Source organism: Anolis carolinensis, unplaced genomic scaffold, assembly GCF_035594765.1.
Source record: "Anolis carolinensis isolate JA03-04 unplaced genomic scaffold, rAnoCar3.1.pri scaffold_18, whole genome shotgun sequence".
In the NCBI taxonomy this organism is placed as follows: Eukaryota; Metazoa; Chordata; class Lepidosauria; order Squamata; family Dactyloidae; genus Anolis; species Anolis carolinensis.
In genome coordinates, this window is record NW_026943828.1 from 4,652,280 (window position 1) to 4,665,448 (window position 13,169).

Here is a 13,169-nt window from a genome sequence, read left to right on the forward strand (position 1 = left end):
TGTATTGTATGTACAGCTGCTCTTCGGGGTGAGAAGGGTGGGATATAAATGTAGTAAATAAATGCAGTAAATAAATAATTAATTTTAGACTTAGGCTTGGCCAAAGTCTGAAATGACTTGAAGGCAACAACAATCCTAATTAACTTGACTATCTCATTGGCTAGAAGCAGACCCACACTTTCCATTGAAATCCTGATAGGTTTATGTTGGTTAAAATTGTTTTCATTTTTAAATATTGTATTGTTCTTTCGTTGTTGTTGTTGTTGCACTACAAATAAGATATGTGCAGTGTGCACAGGAATTTGTTTGTATTTTTTTTCCAAATGATAATTCGGCCCCTCAACAGTCTGAAAGATTGTGGACCGGCCCTCGGCTTCAAAAGTTTGGGGACCCCTGCGCTATGCTATGCTAACTGTCTGCCTTCTTCTGATCAGTAGGAATAAACTGTGAAAATTTGCTTCTGACCTATTTGATTTTATCTACAGCTGGCAAGATCCCGTTGGGTTTTTGAAGGACCAGTTTCCCCTTCAATTTGATATGTTAATTAGATTTTTTTTTTAATATCAGGATATGATGTTTTAATTGATTACGTATTGTGGTCAGATGTATTTGCAGCAAAGATCCAGGACATACTGAAACCCGACGGAACAGTAATGCAATGGGAGGAGCCAAACTGGTGATTATGGAGAGGGTTATCTAAAAAGTTAAGAGCAGGGGTCCTCAAACTTTTGAAGCCGAGGGCCGGTCCACAATCCTTCAGACTGTTGAGGGGCCGGATTATCATTTGAAAAAAAAAATACAAACAAATTCCGATGCACACTGCACATGTCTTATTTGTAGTGCAAAAACAACAACAACAACAACAATGAAAGAACCATACAATATTTAAAAATGAAAACAATTTTAACCAACATACATTTATCAGGATTTCAATGGGAAGTGTGCTCCTGCTTCTGGCCAATGAGATAGTCAAGTTAATTAGGATTGTTGTTGTTGTTGTTGTTGTTGTTGTTGTTGTTGTGTGCCTTCAAGACATTTCAGACTTTGGGCAAGCCTAAGTCTAAAATGTATTTATTTATTATTTATTTATTTACTGCATTTATTTACTACATTTGTATCACACCCTTCTCACCCCAAAGGGGACTCAGAGTGGCTTACAAATTATATGTACATACAATATATTATATTATTAGCATAGCACAATATTAGCATCTATATATTACTATATTGAACTATACCACTATACTGTAATATTATTAGCAATATTATATGTAATATAGGATATATAATTAATAATATTATATGGTATTATTAGTGTTATATTGTATTACATTATAATATTATTATCAATATGATATGTATATACAATATATTATATTATTAGCATCGCACAATATTAGCATTATATATTACTATATTGAACTATACCACTGTACTGTAATATTATTAGTAATATTATATGTAACATAGAATATATAATTAATATTATTATATGGTATTATTAGTGTTATATTGTATTACATTATAATATTATTATCAATATTATATGTATATACAATATATTATATTATTAGCATCGCACAATATTAGCATTATATATTACTATATTGAACTATACCACTATACTGTAATATTATTAGCAATGTTATATGTAATATAGAATATATAATTAATAATATTATATGGTATTATTAGTGTTATATTGTATTACATTATAATATTATTATCAATATGATATGTATATACAATATATTATATTATAAAACTGAGGGCGGGGGCCAGGTAAATGACCCCGGAGGGCCGCATCCGGCCCCCGGGCCTTACTTTGGGGACCCCTGGTTAAGAGAATGGAAGAGCAAGGAAATCCCAGAGACAGATCTTGATAAAAGAATAAAATGGAAAGTAGATAAAGATAAAGGAACCGTGGGATACATTTGCAAAACAATCACAGGAAATCTATCTATATATATAAAAGAGTGATGGCATCAGGGCAGCGGACAAAACAACAAAACTACAGGCCCCCCAACCTCGAAATTTGACAACACAACCCATCATTCACGGCTCTAGGTTGATACAACAAAAAGGAAAAGAAAAATAGAGTCCTAATTACAGGGAGAGGAATAATAGTTTTTATCCAATTGCTGCCAGTTTGAAGGCTAAGCTCCACCCACTTGGAGCCCAATGTGGATGAGCTCCCTCTATCAGCTCCAGCTCCATGCGGGGACACGAGAGAAGCCTCCCTCAAGGACGGTAAAAACATCAAAACATCCGGGCGTCCCCTGGGCAACGTCCTTGCAGACGGCCAATTCTCTCACTCCAGAAGCAACTCCGGTTGCTCCTGACACGGAAAAAAAAAACTTGGTCTCCTAGCAACCTCCTCAGCCCAGGGGACAGGCAGATTTAGGCCTCACTTAGGCCTCTTCCACAGATTATCTAATTTGCACTGGATTATATGGCAGCGTAGACTCAAGGCCCTTCCACACAGCTATAGAACCCATTTGTAATCTTATATTATCTGCTTTGAACTGGATTATCTTTACCTTAACTACCACCAATTTCTCAATACTTTATTTCCCATACCACCATACTTTGCCACAGCAACAGCTAGTAAAATAATAAAATGGAAAGTAGATGAAGATCAAGGAACCGTGGGATACATTTACAAAACAATCACAGGAAATCTATACAATATATATATATAAAAAAATACCTTGACAGAAATGTGGAAGGAGGAACTAAGTTGTAATGAGAGAGAAATACAAAATTGGATAAGGGTTGTTGTATGTCTTCCGGGCTGTGTGGCCATGTTCCAGAAGCATTCTCTCCTGACGTTTCGCCCACATCTATGGCAGGCATCCTCAGAGGTTGTGAGGAATATATGTCCATGTTCCAGAAGCATTCTCTCCTGACGTTTCGCCCACATCTATGGCAGGCATCCTCAGAGGTTGTGAGGAATATATGTCCATGTTCCAGAAGCATTCTCTCCTGACGTTTCGCCCACATCTATGGCAGGCATCCTCAGAGGTTGTGAGGAATATATGTCCATGTTCCAGAAGCATTCTCTCCTGACGTTTCGCCCACATCTATGGCAGGCATCCTCAGAGGTTTGTGAGGATGCCTGCCATAGGTGTGGGCGAAACGTCAGGAGAGAATGCTTCTGGAACATGGCCACACAGCCCGAAAGACATACAACAACCCTGTGATCCCGGCCATGAAAGCCTTCGACAACAAAATGGGATAAATTCCATTAATAAAATAAAAAACATTGAAAGATAAAGGAAATGCAACGTAAATGCAACCTTGGGGGCTCCGTGTGCCGAGGGCGGTCCGGGCCCATCCTGGGTGGGGGTCCCAGTGTCCCCGGTTGAGGGCGAACTACAACTCCCAGTCCGTGGCTTCACAGGCCTCAATAGGCCCACACAAGGCCCGTCAGTCAAAGGAGGGCTGAGCGGGACGCGGCCAATGGGGGGCCTCCGGTGGGCGGGGCATCCCGGGCTCAGCCAATGGGAGGGAGGGAGGGGGCGGGCTCCGAGGAAGGAGGACGAAGGAGAAGATGGCGGCCGGCTCGCCTCAGGCCTGGTCTGTGTTCGTGAGGCGGGAAGGAAGGCGGCGGAGGGAAGAGGACGGAGAGGCCGAGAGAGAGAGAGAGAGAGAGAGAGAGGTCTGTGGGGAGAGGGAGGGAGGCAGGGAGGGAGGCTCGCTCGCTCGCTGGGGTGCCCGGGGGGGAGGCGGAGGGCCCGGCCTGCCTCGGGCTGTGAGGGAAGGAGGGGGGACTACAACTCCCAGAATCCTCTCCGCCCAAGACGGGTCTCCACGGGACGCCTCACGGGCTTGGAGGTCTCCCCAGTGGGGTCCCTTCCTCTGTCCGCCCCGTTGTGTCTCTAGGATCCACCTGCTCTCTTGTTTCCCTCATGTTCAGACCTTCTCAGCCGCTTTGGGTCCCGAGAGGGATGGAAACAGACATCTATTATTATTAGTGTTATTATTGTTATTATTATTATTATTATGACACAGCAAACAAGATAGACATGCTGGATTTCGTGTCACAAAATCACAAGTCGAACACTTCCCAAGTGTCTAGGACTGTGTGATGTATTATTATTATTATTATTATTATTATTATTATTATTATTATGACACAGCAAACAAGATAGACAGGACTGTGTGATGTATATTATTATTATTATTATTATTATTATTATTATTATGACACAGCAAACAAGATAGACATGCTGGATTTCGTGTCACAAAATCACAAGTCGAACTCTTCCCAAGTGTCTAGGACTGTGTGATGCATTATTATTATTATTATTATTATTATTATTATTATTATTATTATTATTTATTGTATGACACAGCAAACAAGATAGACAGGACTGTGTGATGTATATTATTATTATTATTATTATTTTATTATGACACAGCAAACAAGATAGACATGCTGGATTTCGTGTCACAAAATCACAAGTCAAACACTTCCCAAGTGTCTAGGACTGTGTGATGTATTATTATTATTATTATTATTATTATTATTATTATTATTGTTATGACACAGCAAACAAGATAGACATGCTGGATTTCGTGTCACAAAATCCCAAGTCGAACTCTTCCCAAGTGTCTAGGACTGTGTGATATATTATTATTATTATTATTATTATTATTATTATTATTGACACAACGATGTTGTATGACACAGCAAACAAGATAGATCTGCTGGATTTCGTATCACAAAATCCCAAGTCGAACGCTTCCCAAGTGTCTAGGACTGTGTGATGTATTTTCAGATGATGCGCGCAGATCCCAGTCGGGTGGCCTTTTGCAGTTGGCAGATCGTGATTTTGTCAATGTCTATTGTTTCCAAATGCCGGCGGAGATCTTTTGGCACGGCACCCAGTGTGCCCATCACCACCGGGACCACCTGCACTGGTTTCTGCCAGAGTCTTTGCAGTTCAATCTTGAGTTTTTCCTGTTGTTTTTCGTCAATGCGACTGTCACCTGGGATGGCGACATCAATGATCCAAACCTTTTTCTTTTCCACAACTGTGATGTCTGGTGTGTTCTGTTCCAGAATTTTGTCAGTCTGGATTCGGAAGTTCCACAATCTCTTTGCGTGCTCATTCTCCAATAATTTTGCAGATTTGTGATCCCACCAGTTCTTTGCTGCTGGGAGGTGGTACTTGAGGCATAAGTTCCAATGAATCATTTGGGCCACATAGTTGTGCCTCTGTTTGTAGTCTGTCTGTGCGATTTTCTTACAGCAGCTGAGGATATGATCCATGGTTTCGTCAGTTTCCTGGCAGAGTCTGCATGTTGGGTCATCAGCTGATTTTTGGATCTTGGCCTTAATTGCATTTGTTCTGATGGCTTGCTCCTGGGCTAATTATTATAATTATTATAATTATTATGAAACCAGGCCTGCATGCACAGCTGGCCATATTGGGTCTCTGTGCCAAGTCTGGTCCAGATCTGACCTCAGCTGGGTTCAGCGCTCTCGGCTACAGGTGAACTACAACTCCCAAAACCAAGGTCCGTTCCCCTAAATCCCTGCAGACTGTTCAGTGGGTGATGGGGCTTCTCTGGGCCAAGTCTGGTCCCAGTCCATGGTCAGTGGGGGTCACAGTGTTGCTGGAGGCAGGTGAACTACAACTCCCAGAACCAAGGTCCGTTCCCCTCAATCCCTGCAGACTGTTCAGTGGGTGATGGGGCTTCTCTGGGCCAAGTCTGGTCCCAGTCCATGGTCAGTGGGGGTCACAGTATTGCTGGAGGCAGGTGAACTACAACTCCCATCAAGGACACTTGTGCCAAGAGGACAGGGAACATGAAGAGGAAAACCAGAGGGAAGCGATTATGTAGTTTTATGTTTTCTTTTTCTTGTTTCAGTTGTTCTCATTGTATTGTTTATTTGTTATATGTTTTTAATTGTGTTTTAATAATAATAACAACAACAACAACAACTTTATTTTTATACCCCGCCTCCATTTCCCAGAAGGGACTCGGGGTACCTTACACGGGCCCAAGCCCAAATGGTACAAACATTGTAATAAAACCAATAAATACAAAATAGATCTATTATTATTATTATTATTAAACTTATATACCGCTACTCCCGGTTTGGCTCGGAGCGGTTTACAAAAATAGATTAAAACAATACACTTTTGGCTTTAAAATAGCAATAAAAACAATAAAAGCAACAATAAAAGCAACAATAAAAACAGACATAGCCCTATATATCTATAAAACATAGTAAATCACATTACAAATAAAACATGGTTTGAAAAAACATCTGAGGACTCTCATAAAAGTGACCTGGAGTCCTTATTTATGCTGGGCTTGGTCTCCATGCAAGCTGCCCCGAGTCCCTTCGGGGAGAGAGATTGTGGTGGGAATAAAGTTGTTGTTATTATTATTATTATTATTATTATTATTATTATTATTATTATTATTATTATTATTATGTACGCACAATATATAGGTGTCAATTTTCCAATTCCCGGTCACTTCCTCCCTCCCTCCCTTCCTTCCTTCCTTCCTCCCCCACCTCACTCCATTCTTCCTTCCCTTTCTTCCCCCTCCCTCCTTATTTATTTATTTAGGTATACGTGATCGGTCCTCCCCCCCCCCCCCCGGTGGTGCAGCGGATTAAACTGCTGAACTTGCTGACCAAAAGGTTGGCAGGTTCGAATCTAGGGAGCAGAGCGAGCTCCCGCTGTTAGCCCCAGCTTCTGCCATCCTGGCAGTTCGAAACTACTTAGCTACTTGTGATTCCTTTATTTTATCACTTTTAAACTTATTTATTATGCAATGCTTTTGACATGAAATAAATTAATAAGCAGTCCGAGAACATGCAAATGCGAGTAGATCAATAGGTACCTCTTCTGTGGGAAGGTAACAGCTCTCCATGCAGTCATGCCAGTGGCCACATGACCTAGGAGGTGTCTACGGACAATGCCGGCTCTTTGTCTTAGAAATGGAGATGAGCCCCAACCCCAGAGTCGGGCAGGACTGGACTTCATGTCACGGGAAAATCCTGACCTTACTGTGTGTTCTGCACAATTGTGTGCTTTTGTGAACCGCTCCGAGTCCCTTCGGGGAGATGGTGGCAGGGTACAAATGAATAATAACAACAATAATAAAACTTTGTTCATATACCGCCCTATTTATCTCCTCAAGGGACTCAGGGCAGTTTCCAATAAGGACACCATACCACAACTTAAAACCAGGCAACAACAAAACGTAATACAATCATGAGCATAAGTATAGTGCAAATCAATCAATGAACCACAGGCTTAGGAACCAATGACAAGATACTTCACAAGCAGGCCAGGAGACAGTGGCCAAGGGTTCAGTGTTGGGGTTCAACTAGAAGGTGCCAGGCGGGTCCAGTGCAACAGTATGGCATGGCCAATAAAGTTTAGGTATAAAGTTTATCTATATATATAAAAGAGTGATGGCATCACGGCGACCCACAAAACAACAAAACTACAGACCCCCCAACCTTGAAATTTGACAACACAACCCCTCATCCATGCCTCTAGGTTGATACAACAAAAAGAAAAGAAAAATAAAGTCCTAATTAGAGAGAGAGGAATAATTGTTTTTATCCAATTGCTGCCAGTTAGAAGGCTAAGCTCCGCCCACTTGGTCTCTTAGCAACCCACTCAGCCCAGTGTTAATAAAAGAATAAAAAATAAAATAAATACAAATAATACAATAAAATAATTAAAAACACTAAAAAATTAATACAAGAAAATACTATAACAAAATAACTAAAAATAATACAACAAAATAATAAAATATAATAAATAAAAAAGATAAGTTACAATAAAATTAATTTAAAAAATACAAATAACGTCAAATAAAAATTCCACAAGAACTTTTAACCAATACCACCACCACTTTGCCACAGCAACGCGTGGCCGGGCACAGCTAGTATTTATATAAGGGAGTCACTCTGTTCATTATACCAATTCTTTTCAGACTTTCCTTTACTTTGTATCAATGCTATCCTTCCAAACCATGATAATTTGAGTTTAGCGTATTCTAAATTTTTTATATTTATTTCCTTTCTTCATTTAATAAAATTATTAGTCTCTATAACTTTTAATTTTTGCTACATTTATTCCCAAATATTTAATTGAGTATTTAAAACAGGAGGGGGAAAATTAATTAAAGACTCATTTTTAAAATTTCTTTTCCTGATAATTAAATAATTTATGAAGTATATTTAGAACCCTACCCATTAAACTGACATTTGTCTCCCTGCTATGAAACCACATTGATCTTCATTGATATACTTATATCTATATATATAAAAGAGTGATGGCATCACGGCAATTCACAAAACAACAAAAGTACAGGCCCCCCAACCTCAAAATTTGACAACACAACCCATCATCCACGCCTCAAGGTTGATACAACAAAAAGAAAAGAAAAATAAAGTCCTAATTAGAGGGAGAGCAATATTTTTTTTATCCAATTGCTGCCAGTTTAGAGGGCTAATCTCTGCCCACTTCGTTGCCTAGCAACCAGCCAAGGGACAACCAGGTTTCAGTTAGGGGACAGGCAAATTTAGGCCTCACTTAGGCTTCTTCCACAGATTATCTAATTTGCACTGGATTATATGGCAGTGTAGACTCAAGGCCCTTCCACACAGCTATATAACCCATTTATAATCTTATATTATCTGCTTTGCACTGGATTATCTTGACTCCACACTACCATATAATCCACTTCAGTGTGCATTTTATACAGCTGTGAAGATGGGGCCTCATATAATCCAGTTCTGAGCAGATAATATAAGATTAGAAATATACAGTAGAGTCTCACTTATCCAACGTAAACAGGCCGGCAGGATAAGTGAATATGTTGGATAATAAGAAGGGATTCAGGAAAAGCCAATTAAACATCAAATTAGGTAATCGTTATACAAATTAAGCACCAAAACATCATATTATACAACAAATTTGACAGAAAAAGTAGTTCCATGCGCAGTAATGCTATGTAGTAATTACAGTAGAGTCTCACTTATCCAACACTCGCTTATCCAACGTTCTGGATTATCCAACGCATTTTTGTAGTCAATGCTTTCAATATATCGTGATATTTCGGTGCTAAATTCATAAATCCAGTAATTTCTACATAGAATTACTGTGTATTGAACTACTTTTTCTTCCAAATTTGTTGTCTAACATGATGTTTTGGTCCTTAATTTGTGAAATCATAACTTAATTTGATGTTTAATAGGCTTATCCTTAATCCCTCCTTATTATCCAACATATTCGCTTATCCAACATTCTGCCGGCCTGTTTATGTTGGATAAGTGAGACTCTACTGTACTGTATTTACAAATTTACCACTAAAATATCGCAATGAATTTAAAACACTGACTACAAAAACATTGATTATGAAAAGGCAGACTGCGTTGGATAATCCAGAACACTGTATAAGCGAATGTTGGATAAGTGAGATTCTTCTTTAATATGAAATAATTACTGGGATAGAATAATGCAGAACAATATAATCTCTAAAACCAGGACAGTAAATAAACAGGGAAATTTCACACAGGAAACAATCAGGGCCAGCTAACACCTCCCAACAAAGTATTCCCATCATCAAAGTCTGGCAAATCCTCTGTTTTCTCAGGGCCACAGACAGTAGAAGCACATAAAATATCACAAACAACACCACTCTGAAAACAAAGGAATTCAAGACAGGAAACAATCAGGGCCAGCTAACATCTCCCAACAAAGTATTCCCATCATCAAAGTCTGGCAAATCCTGTTTTCTCAGGGCCACAGACAGTAGAAGCACATAAAATATCGCAAACAACACCACTCTGAAAACAAGGGAATTCCAGACAGGACCTTAACTACCACCAATTCCTCAATACTTTATTTCCCAGACCAGCAGACTTCGCCACAGCAACGCGTGGCCGGGCACATCTAGTATATATATAAATTCATTCATTCTTTTTGCCATAATTTCTGTTGAAATTTTAGCATCTTGATTTATTAACTAAATGGGTCTATGTGATCCGGGTTCTGTTGGGTCCTTGTTAGGTTTCAAAATTAACATAATCAGAGACTGTTCCCGAGATGGTGGGATCTTCTCTCCTGTTATTATTATATCATTCTTTTAATTTAGGTATTAATATGGTTTTAATTTTTCTATAATATTCCGGTCCCAGCCCATCCATTTCTGGAGTCTTCCCGGCTTTTAAATTATCTATAATTTTTCCAGTCTCTTTTTCTGGAATTAATTGTTCCATAACTAATGTATCTGTTTCTTAGATCTTTATTTTTCCAATATTTTTCAATATATTCCTCTATTTTACTTTTGGAGTTTTCTTTTGCAGAGTATAGTTCTTGGCAAGATCTTGGAAAAGCTAATATTTTGTCTTCCATTCTTGTATGATTCTTACCTTCTTTGTCTTTAATGGATGGTATTATTTTCTTCCCTTTCTAACGTGTGCTGCTTTGGCTCATAATCTAGAGTTTATGTATTACTGTATTCAAAGTATTCTCTATTTAAAAACTTCAAATTTCTTTGAGTCCTTTCTAACTCATGTTTTGCTAGCTGTTTTCTCATTGCTAATGCTTTTATATAGCTTTGTTTATCCTTTTCATCTCTAATTCCTTAATATCCAATTCTAATCTTTTTTCTTGTTATTTTCTTTAAATTACGTTGTTCTTCATTAAAATTCCTCTGGCTACTGCTTTCATTGTATCCCATACCATCATAGTAGAGCAATTGATGTGATGATGATGATGATGATGATGATGATGATAAATCTTTATTTGTACCCTGCCACCATCTCTCCTAAGGGACTCTGGGCAGCCCACAGAAGCACTCCACGTGCCGCATTTAAACAACAATACACAAGTATAAATACAAAGACATAAGTGAAATCAACAGCGTATATAAAATCCCACTAATAAAATTGTAAGAGTATGAAATTATAACAATTCCTGAAACACAATAGAACCTGCAGAAGGCCGGCTATCTGCCGTAACCATCCAACTGAGGAGCAGTGGTTCATCAAGCTGACCAGAGATTACTCCGGATCAAAGGACTGTCTGAAGAGCCATGTTTTAAACTCACCCAAAAGACTTGAAGTGTGGGGGCTAATCTGATTTCTTTAGAGCCGGAGAGCCACCTACGCACCCCCCCCCCCCCTTTCTCTTGTATTTGAGATGGTGGTGGACCTAGAAGGAGATGCGGTCTCGAAGACAGGTTGGATCCGAAGCATATAGGGCTTTATAGGTAATCACCTGCATCCGGGGTTTCGGGGTTCGGTGCCATCTCTATGCAGATGACACTCAACTCTACTACTCTTTTCCACCAGACTCCAAGGAAGCCCCCCGTGTCCTGACTCAGTGTCTGGCCGCTGTGATGGGCTGGATGAGGGCAAACAAGCTGAAGCTTAATCCTGACAAGACAGAGGTCCTCCAGGCCAGTCGCACGTCGGATCGGGGTGTAGGGTGGCCACCTGTTCTCCCCCTGAAGACACAGGTCCACAGTCTGGGGGTCCTCCTGGGATCAGCGCTGGCGCTTGATTCTCAGGTGTCGGCGGTGGCTGGGAGGGCCTTTGCACAATTAAAACTTGTGCGCCAGCTGTGACCGTACCTCGAGAAGTCTGACTTGGCCACGGTGGTCCATGCATTGGTTACCTCAAGACTGGACTACTGCAATGCACTCTACGTGGGGCTGCCTTTGAAAACGGCCCAGAAAATGCTGCTGATACAAAGGTCGGCAGCCAGATTGTTAACAGGAGCTAGTTCCAGGGAGTGTACTTGTGATGACTCATGGGCCTTGTAGTCCTGTTCCTAGTACTATTGTGGCAGACGAAGAGGAAAACATGGGATTTCCGCCGTTTCAGCCAGAATCGGAGCCTCTCCACCTGGAGGATGTTTGTCCTCAAGAATGTAGCCAAACAGGCCTTGGGCAGAACTCCCCCCCGTTTTCCCGGAGGGACAATTATAATAGAGATAGGGGAGCCAGGGAGGCTAATCGCCGGAGCCTGAGAATCGCTGCCAAACAACTAGCTGATTAGGTCTGCTTCCCTTGGGAAATTCTAAGGAGTCATGCATCTGGACAGAGTTGGGTTTCGCTTCTCATTCTCTGGGGAAAGTGTTCTGTTGGCGGGAAAACAAGACCCAATATAGGTGCTGGACGCAAGGGGAACTCTGCGGAGTCAATTGATCAGCTTGAGGAGAGAGATCCTCAAGTTCCCCAGTAACCCCAGTTCCTTGTTTCCCGGATCAAGTTTCCAGCCTTGCCTTGTTTCACGGACTTCCTTGGACTCTGTTCATGTTTCGTGTTTGCCTCGTTCCAAGTCTTTGATCTAGCCAAGAATCAAGTTTATTTTCTAGCCTAGTTGTCAAGCTACATTGGACCTTAAAGACTCTGTCATTCCCCACACTATTGCTTGGCAAAGTGTGTGTTTCGGTCAAGTGGATTATAACTTTGGACTCTAATATCTTATATTGGACAATACAATTCTGGACTATATTTGACCTCATCTGGAAGGTCTGATTCTGAACTTTATTCTTCACTTGTTTTTATTGACTTTATATATTTCTATAATAAAGATATTAGATAGATTCTGGCCTCTGTGTAAGGTTATTGGTGCTCTGCAGCCTGGGTCCTGACAGTACTACGCCTCTCCTGAAGCAGCTCCATTGGCTGCTAATAAGTTTCCAGTCCCAATTCAAAGTGCAGGTCATGACCTGCAAAGCCCTAAATGGTTTGGGTCCTGTCTATCTTCGTGACCGCGTTTCTCCCTATAAACCTGCGTGGGCTCGCAGATCTTCCGGGGAGGCCCTCCTTTCACTCCCACCACCATCTGAAACGTGGTTGGTGGGAACGAGGGAGAGGGCCTTCTCCGTGGTGGCCCCCCGGCTCTGGAACTCTCTCCCCAAGGAGCTCAGACTAGCACCCACCCTAACCACATTCCCAAAAAGCTTGAATGTGGTTTTGATTAATCAGCTGCACTCACCATACAGTCCAAATCGCCTTGCTGTCTCCTGCCCTGTTTCCCTGAAAATAAGACATCCCCTGAAAGTAATACCTAGTAGAGGTTTTGCCGAATTGCTAAATATAAGGCCTCCCCTAAAAGTAAGATCTAGAAAAGTTATTGTTTGGAAGCATGCCCACCAAACAGAACACCA

At 40.6% G+C, this 13,169-nt stretch overlaps 1 protein-coding gene across 2 annotated transcripts in view; it reads right to left on the reverse strand.

Annotated features, from left to right (window-relative positions):
• The window catches only part of LOC134294686 (zinc finger protein 180-like), a 110,344-nt gene that overhangs the window by 18,337 nt on the left and 78,838 nt on the right, over window positions 1-13,169 (reverse strand). The window contains exon 1 of one of the 2 annotated variants that reach the window (XM_062966280.1): window positions 3,300-3,496. The exons of the other annotated variant lie outside the window; for it this stretch is intronic. The gene's annotated coding sequence lies outside the window, so the exon portion shown is untranslated. Of the gene's footprint in view, window positions 1-3,299; window positions 3,497-13,169 lie in introns of those variants that run through there. 2 annotated transcript variants of the gene reach the window in all.